This window comes from Gigantopelta aegis, unplaced genomic scaffold (assembly GCF_016097555.1).
Source record: "Gigantopelta aegis isolate Gae_Host unplaced genomic scaffold, Gae_host_genome ctg3594_pilon_pilon, whole genome shotgun sequence".
Taxonomy (NCBI): domain Eukaryota; kingdom Metazoa; phylum Mollusca; class Gastropoda; order Neomphalida; family Peltospiridae; genus Gigantopelta; species Gigantopelta aegis.
Window position 1 is genome coordinate 93,457 of NW_024533414.1, and position 14,709 is coordinate 108,165.

A 14,709-nucleotide genomic window follows, 5' to 3' on the forward strand; every position below is an offset into this window, starting at 1 on the left:
AAGTAAAATAATAACAGTCATAGTTTTTGTTAATAACATTTGTATAATTTTAATATTATTAAATTATATAGTTCATTTTAGTCATTTATTTCGTTTATTTCTGTCTCCTTTTAGCCTACAGCTGTTACATCAGATTCATATATATTTCAGCAGCTAAAAGTCTTGGACATCAGCTGTAAGTTGAACCCTAAAATTTTGTACATTATTTAGTACCTTCTTGTTACTTTGATACCAAGAGTTTGATTAAGTTATTTGATACAATCTTTACTATTTTCATAATAATTACTGATTATTAGGACATGTAATTAACACAAACTAATTAATTAAAATATATCGATACTTATACTATAGTTATACATACTTTATAGCTCATGTTATATTGTGCTGTTACTGACTACACTAAAGCAATTTTATTAATTATTTCATTTATTTTTTTAGCTATTCTATTTGAGTCAAATTGTTCTGAAATATCATGACAATCTGCCAACATTGCTCTATGTTGTAAGTATATGTTCTTCATAATTACATTAAAGGACATATTGTTTGTAAATACTACTTACCTTTTATGTTAATATGGTATGGTTGACTTTTACCAGCAAAGCATCATTTGCTATCTATTTATTTTTAACCCTTTACCCAACCTTAACCTTTTATTTCAATTTTAATTGTTTATAGTTTAAATATTTGATGACCATCTATTGTTTGTTAATTAATATTTTTAATTTCTTAGGCTCTTAATAATTCAGTTAATATTTCTGGAGACAATACTGTAAAAAAACTGTTCAAGAATTAAACAGGTTTGTGATCATGTCATACGTTATGTTATAACTTTTATAATTGTAATTAAACTACAAACAATGATAAAGTAGTACTTATATATGAGACATGAAGATTACTGTTTTAAAAATAGATACAATTAATTATTTAACACAAGCCATATAACATTGTGTTATAAATAAAGATGATTAAGTAATAAGTTTTTTATTGTCTTTAGATTCATTAGTAGTTGTAGTGTTGACATATTAATGCAGGCACAAAAAACACAGGTACATGATAACTATCATATCTCAATTTAACATGATTATCTTACAAATTTTATGTAAAAAATTAGTTGATAAATATTCTTTTACTATATAGCTCATTGATATAGATAGTGACTTTGATCAACCCACTGTTACCATAGTATAACTGGCAGTAGTCTTACAATCTCTTCACAGGTATGTCAGTGATGTATTATAGGATGTGATATATCCAGTGATGTATTATAGGATGTGATATATCCAGTGATGTATTATAGGATGTGATATATCCAATGATGTATTATATATTTTATATAGAGACTAATGAGTTCTGCAAGAAATGGTCTAAAGCATTATTATCACGAGGTGTGTCAGAAATTGACCCTTTCTTCTCAAGAGAATCATAGAGAATTATAAATTAAGGTAATTAATTATTTGTATAAATAAACATCATAAACAATAATTATGTAAATAGATATTCAAGACATGAATGCTCTGAAGAGACGGGTGTAGGAGATGCTGAAAGAAATTATTACACTCTTTATAAGTATGATTTACATACGTACATATTTTATTACACTCTTTATAAGTATGATTACATACATATTTTCATGTATATGATGCAACTGAGTGTCATCATATTATGACATTTTAAATACTAAATTCAAAATTCACAATTCAAAAAAATTGTCCTAAGATTGTTTTGCTAGTTCAGATGTTGACGTTTATCTTCATATAATAAATTAAACTTAAAATGCTAGATAGAGTTTATGACAAGCTTCTTGTTGTAGTGCTCCTGATATTGACAATTAGATTCATTGATATTAATGTACATTGTAGTAACACATTAATTTCCTTTGTTTCGATTTTGTGTCAATGTTCTGATGATTGTGGGAGTGTATTGTCAGCATATACTACACTCTTATGCTGTTACAAATTCTGTCCCAAAGCCTAAACCCTAGAGATGCTTGAACATACAATAGTGAGCCACTCCCAATATTTAATTTTGACACAGGCAGTGCCCAATAACCCTCTGATGTATGAATTTGATAATATACTACTTTAACATTTATATTATGAGTGGTTAGTTAGTTAGTCATATAGTAATACTGTATAAATACAAATGATATTGTCATATCTTCTATTTTTAGATGCTACACATTTTTATCAAAGCTACCGGTAATGTTGACATTCTTCTCAAATGTCTCTCTCTCTGAAGCAAAGTCACAAGATGAGTCTGAAACTACATCTGTTCTCGTTGCTCTACAAGAGTATATTAGCAAGAAAAGAAGGTCAAAATGACAAACAAACAAGTCAACCTTTAATACAATTGTGATCTTGATTGTTAGAAATATATAAATTTATAATTAACTGTACTTTGATTAATATTTATATGGTACAATGGAAAGACATTGTACTAAAATATAGTGGCAGAAATAATATATATTTAACAATGGATCTGTATCAGTTCAATATTGTGTGCTGGTCACAAAGGAGTGCCTATAGATTATCGATGATGAATTCTTAGTTAAAGGCAGGAGTCCACTAGCGAAAGACTAGCATTATGTATATTTGTATATTAAAACATCTGGCACTTACAGGTATTTTTTATTGTTTAATATTCATTGATATAAAATAATTTAATTATTTATTAATCAATAAATTCATTGCTATCAAACAAGTGGGTGTATAGTCTCCAGCCGCTCCCTAGTAGGTGTATCTTCCTTAGTTTTGTTTACCCATTTCTTGTACGCAGTCATGATTGGTTCTGCCAATGGAGGAGTCTTATTGGGGTTATGGTATTGTTGTCATCAAATACAATATACCTGTAATAAACAGGAATACCAACGTACTTACCAAAAATGTGTGAATTCGATATTGCTTGGACAATCGGCTGGACTTGTGGTGTAATGTTATAGGCTTCATTTTGTTGTTTCTCCGCCATTTTATCAGGTGATATCGAACTTAATCCTGGTCCTAAATGGGTAAGCATTGAAACATATAATTATATTATATAACAATAATTTATAAACCAGCTATGATGAAGTTATATTAGAGCTGCTAAAAGCTGCTTCATTATTTACAATTAACATCAAAACCTAATAAATATAATAAATACTAAATTTTTGCAAGGGTGCTGGTTGTTAAGAGTACTATATATTGCTATACAGAGATGCAAAGTGATATGCCAACCATTGTTTCTGGCATTGTGTGAATTCTGTCATTAACCTTGTTGCTCTCTGCATCAGTGGGGGTGCAGTACTTGTGTTGTGTGATATGTGTCTATCTGTTTTGTCTGTTGGCTTGTAAATGCACTTGAACTGCTCTAACTCGTCAATGACAGTGTCTATAGCTGCAAAACTTACTGAAAACAAACAAAAGTTTAGTACTAGCAAGTCATTCTAGAGAAGAACTTTCAACAGACGGGTCTGAGAACAAAGTTTGAAACAAGGAACCCAATCCAACTGGAAATGTTTTGCTGAGCTCTCAGTAGATAATAATACACGGACGAAAAAAATTAAGTAAATGCAACACAGATTATGTATATGGCAACTGGCGTAGATAGTCGGCAGATTTCATGTTAAGGAGTCCGTGTGTGTGTGGGGTGTCGTTTATAAAATGTTATGTAGGTCTGCTAAATGATGATTTGAATTTTTTTTTTGTGGTTTAGCAGGGGATAATGCCTCTATTTATCATTGCTTAACTATTAAATGATATCTCTCATTCCAATAGAATTAACATCAAAAAATGCTCTATCAATTCTTGTCAAGTGTCATTTGCTATAAAGGACAAGTGGACTGAGCTTACTAGTCATTCTAGGTGTACCACTGAGGAAAAGAAAAGACTAATGACAATGGCAAACAAAGATCAAAGCTTTCACTTTGGCTTTAGAGGAGGGTCTACAATGGTGGATTGCAAATACTACTGCTCCCTCTTGGGAAGAACTTATCTCAGCTGTTAAGAATTGTGCAGATGATGACATTGCTACTGTACTTAGACAACAGTTAGATATTAAAGATGAAGTAAGTATAATAATACACATTCACATAATTATAACTCTAATTTAATATAGATAAGTCTGATCCATGGTGAAACATTTCGTACTCACTCGCTAAACTTGTTGAGGCTATTACTCCAATACTTTATGCTGTTACTATGCATTGTATGCCAAAGCTCTGATACCATTTTGAGATAAAAAGTGATATCATATCAACCACAGGAGTAGGAGATTACAAAAAGCTAGCATGCTGATGAATGTATTACAAAAGACAACTACGAGCACATGGAAACAAATGTGAGTATTTAGTAAATGTTTGTAATGTATTGAGAGTTGAAGAAAGTCAGGAAACTAAGAGAGGTTGCTAACACTATATTAAACTATTAGGTAATGATCAATTACCTTTTACTTAATATACATATAAATAATGCTTCTTTATTAAATGAAGGTGCATATACTGTTCCAGTTCCATCGATCATTCGTTTGAACCTGATTTTTTGGAATTATTAGAGACCAATACAAACACCAACCTATTATTGTTACTGATTGGCCCTCCCGAATAGGCAAAGATTTCTTGGAAGACTAGCATTCTAGAAACACTAGACCAAAGATATCTCATCTGAAAAAACATTGCTGCAAAAACAGTGGCACATGCTACGAGGAGAGATTGACAAAATACCTTGCACTGCTCAAGATAAACAGATAGATATCAGGATATTCTAAACAAGTGATAGTGGCCAATCACTTAGAGTTGTAATAGTGGTCCTCTGGTATTGGGAAGACCACACTTTGTCATAAACTGTTAAATATGTGGGCGAATGGAGAACTGACTCGTGGACACTTTGAATTGGCACTATTACTGTCCTCTCAGGAATGAAACAGTGGCTCAAGCTAGTTCACTAGCAGATTTAATTGTTATTGAGAGTTCAAAAGTATCTAAAGTTGTTCAATGATGAGAGACAGAGAGGGGGAAGGACTATTAATAGTTTTTTGATGGTTGGGATGAATTGAGTTCTGACCTCAGACAATCCTCAATACCAACTCGCATAATTCGCAAAAATGCATTAGCAAAATGTACGTGATCGTTACCTCTCGTAGCTATGCTTCATCATCACTTTTAGAAATATCTTCAATCGACAGACATATGAAGGTCTTGGGATTTTTAGAAAGTGAAATCAAGGAAGTCATCAAAGGGACACTTCAAACAAAAAAGGTGATTTAGCTGAGAGACTTCTCAAAGATCTTGAAGTACGAAGTGATGTCTTGTCTTTATGTTTACATTCACTTGTTTGTCCTGAGTTGTCTTAGTTTATTGTAAATCAGATGGGACAGTTACCACTAAACACTCACAGAACTGTATGAGAACTTTATTTTACAAACTATCAGAAGGCATGTAAAAATTAAGAATACTCACAAAATTGAACGAGAAGACTGAACAGCCTTCATCATTTACATCAGTTTTGAATGTACCATTTCAAGAATTGTGTCAGTTGCTTACCTCAACTTAAAAGAAAATAAATTAACTTTTACTTCTCACCAACTCTATCAATCTCTTCAAATTTGGTAAATGAAGATTATCTTGGACTCATGACAACTTTTAATGTATTTGATGAAGAGGATATCAGTTCATTCATCTTACTATCCAGGAATTTCTAGCAGCATGGTGGATAGCCAATGTATATGAGAAGTCTGAGGAAATCTTTGCTGAATACTTTGCTAACGATAACTTTCGAATGTGTATGAGGTTTGTGGCAGTTATCTCATCTTAAACATGATAGTTATCAACAATATTTCAACAAAAAGGTTGACCTAGAGTGTAATAAAAGACCTTTGTTTGGTTCTGAGGTTTTGTATCATTCCCACTTCAATCAGGATTTAGATATTAATCGACCACACATAGGTCCATCATACCTTTCTTTTCCCTGATAAGACCTTGATGGTATTATCTTTCATCTCTTACACGAATCACAAACAAGGATTTATGTCAAGTACTATCGAAAGCAATAAAGAACCACTCACTGTGTCTCTTTCAAAACCAAAAATTTCTCAATATGATCAATTATGTCTCAGTTTTTCTTGAAAAATTGTAAACATGATGTGGAATTGTTTGCACTGGCTAGATAATTCAAAACAGACAATGCCAACTCTTATAACTCACTAATAATGGGTAGCAGCCGCTGCAAAGTATTAGAAGCACAGTCAGATTTTGGTGACTTAAAATTGGGATTGAAATTATTCCAATCTCCTTTCTCATAGTCTTCAGTATTGTTTTATTAGTTTGGAATCATCCTCATCAGTTGTCTGACATTTCTTTAATATTATTGCAGTTGATAAATTACAACATCTAAAAGTACTGGATTTTACATTTTATGTCCAATCACATTCTACAAATATAATACACAATGGGACTAATGAGAAAAATTGTATCTGAATAGAAAAACAATACTGCTCTACATGAACTATCATTGTGTTTTGCTGACTCAGAAAAAGTATCTTTCACTGATAAGATTGTGCTTTAATTAATAGCGTGATAAAAGGAGTAACCAAAAATAAATCAATTAAAAACTTTTAAATGCATACGGCAACCTTTCAATATTAAATATTGAGAATGAAAGCCCAGTTTTTCTGAAGCAATCTACCAATTACTAAGAGATAACTGCACACTGGTGCTCTTCAACTAGGTCTACCTGGCAATGTATCATCAACGAAGTTATTACAGGTTAACACACCACTGTCTGCTTTAGAAATACAAACGACCTATCAATTAATGTCATAAATCTTCTTCATATTAAAGGATTAGATTGTCTTATACTTGGTCACCCAAATCTGGAAAGACAAATATCAGATATATTACTGGAAAACATTAGTTGTTGCTTGATTATTATTCAAATTTACAACAACTTCAATTATCTCTAAGCACAGCTCAAATGGTGAAAATCTTTTTATAGCTTACAAAGAAACACTACACTCAAAGTTCTTAAAGTCTGGATTGGAGGGATACTACATTTTGGACAGCATGGTCCTAGTATACAAGACATGTGACATTAAACAAAGTGATAAAAATATCTGGAAGTTCACCGCTTACGAAGTCGGGAGGGACCTATGATACCTCTATATATGGATTATTTGAACCTTCCTAAAATGAATGCTGGTTAATAACAAACACTTACATATCTTTTTCTAACAACTGGCTTTCATCCAACACCAGTCTACAAGGATTAAGTATACCTATTCCATTGTCACATAATAACTATGAACTGATAACAGGTTATTTAATGTTATTTTCAACATGAAAGAAGCTCACAGATCGTAAAGTGCATTTCAACCGGCAGTATAAAATAACTGAAAAATCCAGATCCAATTGTAAAACCATGGCTGTTCTATGATGTGGACTAACTTGTATTACTAACATCTTAATATCCTGCAGAAACATGAAGCATCTTCAAATAACATGCAATCACTTGGGACCTACCAGAGAAATGATGCAATTATTCTAGGGGTGTACTGGTGAATCCTTATATTATAAATGGTCAGTACTTGCACATTACTTTTTGGCGAACTTGTTTTCTAACACCATCACTACAATACATAGAGTTAAACAATAATTTATTACCTAATGCTTCAATAATTATGGATGCATTTGAGATCAGAAAAAAAGGCAATGTGTGATATATTTATAAACAAAACAAAACAGAAAAAGCCTCAAATGTTTATCAACTGGGTTCCAAGTTTGGAATTCTGGTTATGAAGATTGGAAAAATTAGTAAGTTCCAAAAATACAATGAGCTTGTATGTTTTGACGTTGACAAATGACCTTTGTATAATTAAAACCATAACATTTTTATGTGAATGACCTGATCTGCATCAGTAAAAGTTTCCTAATTGTTGCTTATATTAAACATGACATATTTTCCTTTGTGTAATTTCTTTCCCTTCTATAACATTGACTCCTTTATCACACTTGTTCAACACACACACACACACACACACACACATATATATACATTAATTTGTCTTGTCTATAACAAATATTTTAAATTTCTAAGAAGATATCTTTTTGAAACAAATGTACATTTATAATATACACAACAACAACACTTCATTCTTATAAGTAAATGGTACATGATCAGTGACAAATGAGGTAATCTAAGTGCAGAGTGTGAAGTTGTAAAAAATGATCAGGTGAACTATAACATGATGTAATAGACAAACATTTCTCATACTGGAAACTAATAAAGTCATACATTAAGACAAATAACAAAGCTGAAACTGCAGCTGTATCATCTGTCTAACCACAAATTTAAAGAGGAAAGGAATGACTAAATAAGTTAAAACAATATATTAAGAAAACATACCACGCATAATTTACTACACTATACTAACATGAGAGAGTACTAATAACCTTCATCAGTGTTACAGGAACCCTTGAAAGCCCATCTATATTTCCATTGTCTGCTGCTTCACAAATACTTTAGGTAAAATTGATAGACATTTTTAATGGTTGTGGGCAGGTAATCCAGGTATAGTCGCTCACACTATATAGTGAATGACCTTTACACTAAAAATTAGGCTCAACTTCCCTTAGCAAATGTTAAGACTTATGTACTTTGTCTTGTCCAATTGATATGTCTTGGTTGACAGTCCAACCTACTCTCTTCAATCTCTGCTATACGTTGGAATAGTTTTGAAATGAGAAAACATAAAGTACCATTTCCAGTTTTGTTGGCTGCCTGGGAATACTACTACTGATTTATTCACAATAACTTCACTACTCTGGTACATTTTGGTACATGCATGGTCAGTAATACATATTTCAACAGTTTCTCCTAAGTATAAACCATTAGTGAACTTGATTAGGTCAATGCTGTCTTTCCAATGGATCGATGAGCTATTGGTATAATGCTTGAAACATAATATTATGGTGTGTGGACATTAATTGTCTATCGTTAACAACTAATGGTAGCTTTTAACAGGTACTACATTAAAAATGCACACCAAATAAATGAAATCCCATAAGTATCATATTGCTTAAGATAATCAACATTGAACTAAAGTACTATTGGGATAAGAGTTTACCTAGGTGCTGTGAACTTTTAGTTTGCTAAAAGACATTTACTTAACCATAGTCATCATAATTTACAACATCATTTTTAACACAAAATGATTAGTTTTACAAAAAAAAAAACAGGTCAGTTATATATAACCATTATTAAGCAAGTTTTGAAAAGTTTTTAAAAACTCAATATAATTTAATGTGACCATTAGATCTTTCAAGACTCACTGACATTAAGTTAAATACTAAGTAATCATTTATACATCTATTACAATGTAGCCTGATTTGTTTATTTTTGTAGAATATCAATAATTTTCTTTACAAGTAAGAGATATGAATACATAAGTAAACATTTGGTAGACCTCACAGACAGTCTTATAGATTAAATTAAACCAAATAGTATTAAATATTGCCTGTCATCATTATAGCTAATAGGAACATAGTGTTTGTTTAATGATGCTTTACAACATAAGGACTTATTACAGTATCATTAGTATGGCTTTAATATAACAATGTTAATAATATGATATAAATTATTTGAAATTAAAGTCATTACCATGAAGTCATACAATCAATTAACAACTACATTGTAGTTATGGATCTTTTGGACAAGATATCATATACCACATTGCCAATTGACTCATACACTGGTGGGACTACATTATTGCTCTTTCATATTCATGTGGTAGAGTGCTATAGAGAGAGTAATACACAATAATAGCTATTATTCTCATGGTTTTTTTCATAATTACATACATGATTTCAAGCTCATGATAAATGAGGTTCTTTGTTAGATTGTGATGGTATATTATTATCTTGTAACTCAGATCTAAATTCAGTACATGTTGAAGGAGTCACTTTAGGCTTACTACGTTTATATGTACAACATAATATTATGATCAAAACTGCTATCACAACAGCTAACAATAACACGAACCAATAAAAGCCATCACTGCTATTCCAATCTATACCAAGTGAGAGATAGAACGTTTCGCGAACGTTTCTCCGAACATTGAGGCGATGTGAGGTGTAATTAATGAACAATTAGACTGATTGATAATGTACACTGTTGTTGGAGGTGATATAATCACTATTATACATTGTTCCATTAATGTTCAGTATAGCATAGACTTGTACCTCAGACTGTCATTGTTTAGAATTGATGATACGATACTGGCATTGAAAATGGGGAGGATATGTTTTGATATGATGTAGTGTTTCATCCTTATACTGGAGTAGCATAGTTTGTTACCAGTGCTGAATAATTAGTGTAGTCCAGTTAATAAAGAGAACACATTTCTTAATATGTGCTTGAATATCTTCTAATGCTGTATAAAAATTGAACATGATTATTAGTAATAATAATTAGTATTACAATAACAGAGATTGTATGAATGGATAATGCTATTTGCCCATTAGAGGGCTATTCTTGTCTAAACATTATCGTAATCATTAAACCTTAAACTATTTGTAATATAAGCAGAATATGGAAATTGATTATTGATATAGGAATTATTTACCAGGTATATTTGATGTTTGGTAGTTGATGGTTTCCATAATACCACTGCCTTTATCTGTTATACACATATCTTAGTGACATACAGTGTTTTGGGTATAGGTATCTGATGTGAAAACTTGTGTTAGTAGTAGTGATACATTGAAATCCACTCATTGTTAATTGTTTGTCGCTAACAAAACGTTGTAGCCAATTATTGTAACATTTTCTGCTAATATGACAGGTTCACTCCATGTGATCACAACATCTCCAAAACTTATAGTGTAACTGATGTTATTAACGACCTGCAATTATACCTACAAAATAAAGACCAGGCAACCACATTTATGGTCATACAGTTTATATAAGATACCAGATCAAAGTAAGCTATTAATAAAATATTAGAATATTTGCTGTTGTGATATAAAATAAGCTGTTAGCTCTATCTTTGTGTCTGATCTATACATAATTAACTGAAGAGTTCAACGCAAACTCTATGTTAAAAATTGATTCTTAATAGGTACAAATGTAGGCATATATTAAGCTTAAAAAACCAGTTTGTAATGTCTCCTCTTGACTATATGGACCCAATTCCTCTGTCATTGTTAGGCTGACTAATGTAAAAATATATGAAGTGTTTTGATTAAGATTATTGACAGTATATGTTCTTCTGTTTCCATCAGGTATGTTAACAATCTCACTATATGTGACATTAGTATATTTCACTAAATAACAGTAAGGGCCCATTTGATTAGAACAGTCAACTTGATTCCATGAAACAGTGATTGATAAGAAATCAGTAATTTCTAATGTTACATTTGTACTGAGGAGGTAGGGAGCTAGAAATAAACATTATAATGATAAAATAGTTTTTTTTTAAAGCTCGATATGATATAAAATATTACCTGCTAAGCTGGTAACAGCACTAAGAGCCGTGTAAATCTTGCACTTTCTCTTCCAAATAGCCAACAAGGAGTTGATGTTACAGTAACTGCCAGGTGATTATTTTAACAAATGTGATAGATATTGAAGAAACTATATCACTCATTTGGTAAGTGGTTCTTAATTCACATAATTCACTACAGATGATAGTCACAATTGTAAGCAACTGGAGGTAGTGAAGGAGAAAGTCCCAATTTGTTAATAGTGGTAGGAGATGACTTCACTGTCATGGAGTAACTATAGGGACATCTAAGATTAAATGAAGTAAAACTATATATATATACTGAATAATATAATGTGATTTACCTAAAGAGATATTTAAAGCATCACTGTGAGGGCTAGGGTTAGTACATGTGCCATTGTCTTGTCTTTACTTCATATGCCACTACAAACAAACTATAAGTATGTCTTAGTCTTAGTCAGATGATATTATAAATGGTGTATCAATGGCAGTTTCCAGCACTTAACAACTAAAAATGTTATTGATGTTGTTGTAAAATATTCATACCTTTAGCACCAACAACTGTAGACCATGTAATATATTGAGATGAGTTAGACCTGTTTCAGTTTGTAACTGATAATTTTGTGGAGTGCCAGCAACTATAACCAGGAACGATTATAAATTTATTTAACAATATTATATATACTTTTATATACCAAACCTTTAATCGTCTCCTTGTTATTAGCATTTCTTTAATATTTGATACAGAACACTTGTACTATACCACGTAGTCTTGTCTTGACAGTTACTGGTAACTTCTGTCCTTGATCGTGATCCATCTAACCACTTTACGAGAGATATTGTAATTATTTATATTAAGTGGTATGTCATGATAAAAACAAATAAATAGTTGGAGGACTATTTGTAGCCTCAAAATTTGAGTGTAAATAGTTGGAGGATCTATGTCTCTAGTCGATATTAATGAAAAACTGTCTCTATTGTATCATCAAAACTGCATTGTACAAAACATTAGGACCATCTGTTGAATTATGAGATACTTAAAGTTTAGTGTATTTTTAATAACTTCTTCACTTCTATAATATACCAACAACCAATGTGTTGTTAACTCCATATCTCATCTGGAATAGTACATGATAGAGACCTTAAGACCTGCTAAACCCTGTCTTTCTAACAAAGAGCAATCTGTCCCGTGAAACATTTTGAAAAAACGGAGATGGGCAGAGGTATCATCAAAGCATACCAGTGAACACTGATACTTGGCTTCCATTAGGAAAGTACCACAGTCCTATATTGTAACTGTGTTTGGCACTGTGACACATAAGACATCAACAATGCCATCATTATTGTTGTCAGTATTGTCAAAAACTGGAGCTCCTGATCATGAAGAAGGTTTGTTATAGTCGTAGACTCACTTGCCAGATAGAGTTGAACTCCTGTTAAAAGAGAAACTTCATATTTGATACCTGCTTCATAGAAGACTCACCATTACTAGGCCTAGCAGGAGCATGGGCTACATTTGTCCAAACTCTTGATTGTAGAAGAAAATAGAGTAGTATCAGATTGATAGACATGTAGACAGAGATTGCTTCCTTGTATATAGTATAGCTTAAGTTATAAAAAATAAGAATCTTTATGTTAAGGAACAGGAAATTACCTACATTTAACACAAAAAAACACCTGTAATACTAAGTATGTGTCTATATACAATAACTGACAAACACTTAAAATTCATCTGAAAAAATGGTTGTACAGCATCACTGTAACACTTTTAGTATACTTCAAATTAAAGAAAAACTTTGAAATTCTCAAGGTATGAATAAGCTATAATAAGATTTGAATAGGCTAGGGATTTCTAATATAATAAGTTAATATAATTAATAGCTATACTATAATGGCATGAGTATTCATTTTGTACAAGTATGGTAGTAACAATTTGGGTTAAAATATCATTATGAATACAAATTTAAAATGAGCTTGAGCAAGCATTATAACAATCAGGTCATTGTAATGATTATGTGAAAGGGTGCGAATAATCAAATGTAATGAGTGTCTTAATTGGAAATACATTCTAAAGTAAGTTGTGTATTTTGAGTTTATATAGTGGGACAAAATTAGTTTAATAATTTGAAACAAACTAGAGGAACTGGGTTCTGATTTAACTTGTCATTCACCATGCAGCGAACTGATTTACAATAAGGCTTCATTGCAATAACATATATGACTTGAATAATAAATCATATAAAACATTTTATGAGCAATCTTTGTGAGTAGCTATTACCGACAGTCCAACAGTCTAGTCCAACACTGTGAATTTCCACTTTATTTTACAATTTGAGAGCAATTATATTCTGAATGTTAACAGACATTGGTTTGGAGTGATATCACTGTTAATCATTGTCTCATTAATATATCATACAACATAGACTTGTAATTTCAAGCTCATACTCAATATTATAGATAGCTATTATTGATAGTCCTAAAATTGGCCAGAGAAGGGAATGACATTGTGCTTTTGATATACAAGAGTATCTAGCCTCTCACTGCGTGGGCGAAGGTCAAAGTGGGTGGAGGGCCTGGCAATGCGCTCTTACAACGCTACAGTTACAAAACTTTATCAGAGAAGCGATAAAAGGTAATGACTAGCAAGTCGTTTTAGATAAAAAGGTTGTTAAGGGAAGACAAAGCTTGAAAAGCCATAAAGATCTTCTAAAAAGCACAGGCAAGATGGAACAAGCGTGGCCAACACTAAAACTACTGTGGGCACAAATACAATTGTCTACAATTTCAATTTGGGGATTTCATTAAATGTTTCGTTTGAAGTTATGGCAAATTTAATTACCTTGACACTTCCTATTGATAACAGTGTGTGGTAAGTAGAATAATCCAGAAGGATCTGTTGCTGTTGGGAGACTGCCAATATAATAAGTGTTAGAAAAGGTTTAAATGATCATGAGTCTTATACAAGTTAGCAAAATACGCAAGTTTGATAGTAAAAGATACAACAGGATATAGCTATTGCCTTTAAAAGATATGCAATTATAATGACACATTTATTACATGTAGTGCCATCTTTTTAAGACATCAAAGTACATAAAAATTGCTAATCAAATAGAAATTGTTAGATACAGTGGAACTATTTATTTTTAACTTATTTTTTTTTTAAATTTTGAGAATTTGTCAAAACCCTCATTTCATTCTTATTCAAATCAATCATGGTTAGAACATGAAAATAAATGTTAT